Source organism: Arachis ipaensis, chromosome B07 (assembly GCF_000816755.2).
Source record: "Arachis ipaensis cultivar K30076 chromosome B07, Araip1.1, whole genome shotgun sequence".
In the NCBI taxonomy this organism is placed as follows: Eukaryota; Viridiplantae; Streptophyta; class Magnoliopsida; order Fabales; family Fabaceae; genus Arachis; species Arachis ipaensis.
Window position 1 is genome coordinate 109,883,511 of NC_029791.2, and position 3,390 is coordinate 109,886,900.

A 3,390-nucleotide genomic window follows, 5' to 3' on the forward strand; every position below is an offset into this window, starting at 1 on the left:
ACTTTCCCCAGCGACACCATGGTCAACCCAAGAGGGGAGTGCAAAGCTATCACCTTAAGAAGCAGGAAGGTTGTGGAAGTAGCAGTCCCAAGTCAAGACAAACAAGAAAAGGAAGCTGCAACTGAATCTGAAATCAAGGAGGAAGAAGAGACTCATGTACCTACCCCACCAAATCAATTTCTAAAGCCTTATGTGCCAAAAGCACCATATCCATAAAGGCTGAGAAAAGATGGAAAGGACAGCCAATTCTCTAGGTTTTTAGAGATCTTCAAGAAGCTTTAAATCAACATCCCCTTTGCTGAAGCATTAGAGAAAATGCCACTCTATGCCAAGTTCTTAAAAGAGTTTATGACAAGGAAGAGGAATTGGGGAGAAAAAGAGACTGTAGTGCTCACTGAGGAATGTAGTGCCATAATACAAAAGAAGCTCCTCCAGAAATTGAAAGACCCTGGGAGCTTCTGAATCCCCTGTATCATTGGGGATATAAGCAGTTAAAAGGCACTATGTGATCTAGGAGCCAGCATCAACCTCATGTCCTTGTCCATGATGAAAAGAATGAGTATTGAAGAAGCAAAACCTAGAAGAATGGCTCTTCAATTAGCTGACTGAACTTTCAAATTTCCCCATGGTGTGGTGGAGGATTTGTTGGTAAAAGTGGGAGAGTTTATCTTCCCAGCTGATTTTGTTATGCTTGATATGGAAGAAGAAGCCAACACATCAATCATCCTAGGAAGGTCATTCCTAGCTACTGCTGGAGCCATAATTGATGTTCAAAAAGGAGAGCTAGTCTTAAGATTACATGAAGAGAAGACATTCTTCAATGTCTTCAAGGCAATGAGCTACCCCAAGGAATCCATTGGAGAATGCATGATGGTGGACACAATTGAAGATCTCGTTCAAGGAGTCCTAGAGGAAGAACAATGTGAAAAAATCAAAGAGCGAGATCAACAAGCCTCATGTGGTGAGCTACCACTAGAGACTATGGACGAATCAATCATGATGGACAAGACAAGAAAAATGGAAGTGGAGGCACCAAAGTTGGAGCTGAAAACTCTACCTCCAAGCTTGAAATATGATTACTTGGGTGACAACAACACATACCCAGTGATCATCAATTCAAGCTTGAATGAGGAACAAGAAGAGGAGCTAATCCAAGTGCTAAAACAATAAAAGGATGCTATAGGGTGGACACTTATAGATCTAAAGGGAATCAGTCCTTCAATATGCATGCACAAAATCCTACTTGTGGAAGGTGCAAAGCCCTCAAGACAGCAACAAAGAAGGCTAAACCAAACAATGAATGAAGTAGTCCAAAAGGAAGTGCTGAAGTTGTGGCAAGCAGGGGTGATCTACCCAATCTCAGACAGCCCTTGGGTAAGTCCGGTACAAGTAGTCCCAAAGAAGGGAGGAGTCACTATTGTACCAAATGAGAGGAATGAATTGATACCCATAAGGACAGTGACTGGCTGGCGTATGTACATTGATTATAGGAAGCTCAATGAGGCCACCAGAAAAGATCATTTCCCTTTACCTTTCATGGATTAGATGCTAGAAAGACTCGCAGGACATGAATATTACTGCTTCATGGACGGTTACTGATGAGAGATTTTATGCCGGTATAGAAATTATCAATAAATCCAATCGTGAGTATAGTCTAAACCGACATGCAATTCCACATCAAACAAAGAAATTGTGTCACTACAATCCAAATTCAATAACCGAGAGTATTAGTCCCGAGTCGTTCTCCTTAGAAATTTCCTTAGGATGCACATCACTGGTTAGGAAGTTGATGAGCGGATAATTTATACCCTTTTTGGCATTGTTTTTACATAGTTTTTAGTATGTTTTAGTTAATTTTTATTATATTTTCATTAGTTTTTATTCAAAAATCACATTTCTGGACTTTACAATGAGTTTGTGTATTTTTCTGTAATTTCAGGTATTTTCTGGCTGAAATTGAGAGACCTGAGCAAAAATCTGATTCAGAGGCTGAAAAAGGACTGTAGATGCTGTTGGATTCTGACCTCCCTGCACTCGAAGTGGATTTTCTGGAGTTAGAGAAGCCCAATTGGCGTGTTCTTAATTGCATTAGAAAGTAGACATCCTGGGCTTTCCAACAATATATAATAGTCCATAATATTCCTAAGATTTGATGGCCCAAACTGGCGTTCAAAGTCAGCCTAAAATATCTTGGTGTAAAACGCCCAAACTGGCACCAGAATTGGAGTTAAACGCCCAAACTAGCACCAAAGCTGGCGTTTAACTCCAGGAATAGCTTAAGCACGAAAAAGCTTCAATGCTCAGCCCAAACACACACCAAGTGGGCCCCGGAAGTGGATTTCTACACTATCTGCACTTAGTTACTCATTTTCTGTAAACCCTAGTTACTAGTTTATTATAAAAACTACTTTTAGAGATTTATTTTACATCTCTGGACGTTTAGTCCTTAGACCTTTGGCATGGAGGCTGACCTCACAGCCATGCCTAGACCTTTCACTTATGTATTTTCTACGGTGGAGTTTCTACACCCCATAGATTAAGGTGTGGAGCTCTGCTGTTCTTCATGAATTAATGCAATTACTACTATTTTTCTATTCAATTCAAGCCTACTTCTTCTCCAAGATATACTCTCGTACTTAATTCAGTTAAGTCAGAATGAAGGGGTGACCCGTGACAATCACCCAATCTTCATTACTCGCTTAGCCAAGATCGCGTGCCTGACAACCACAAAGCGGTCTACATGATGTTCAACGTAGTCATTAGACGACAGCTGGAGTATATTCTCTTGGGTTTCTAATCAAGGATTCACGTCTTCTCTCCTGACAACAAAGAAGCTGAATCTGAGATGAACCTTCATGGTATAGGCTAGAACTATTGGCAGCATTCCTGGGATCCGGAAAGTCTAAACCTTGTCTGTGGTATTCCGAGTAGGATCTAATTATTTATATTTTAATTATTAAAACCCATAACCATTTGAATTTGCTTGACTGAAATTTACAAGGTTGACCATAGCTTGCTTCAAGCCGATAATCTCCGTGGGATCGACCCTTACTCACGTAAGGTTTATTACTTGGATGACCCAGTACACTTGCTGGTTAGTTGTGCGGAGTTGTGAAAAAGAATTGAGATTATGATCGTGCGTACCAAGTTGTTGGCGCAGTTGAGATCACAATTTCGTGCACCAAGTTTTTGGCGCCGTTGCTGGGGATTGTTCGAGTTTGGACAACTGACGGTTCATCTTGTTGCTCAGATTAGGTAAGTTTATTTTATTTTTAAAGCTTTTTATTTTCGAAAAATTTTCAAAAAAATAAATTATTCTATGTCTTCAGAATTTTTAAGAATGAATTCTAGAGTTTCAGATGATGCCTTTATCATCACAAAAGCAAGTTT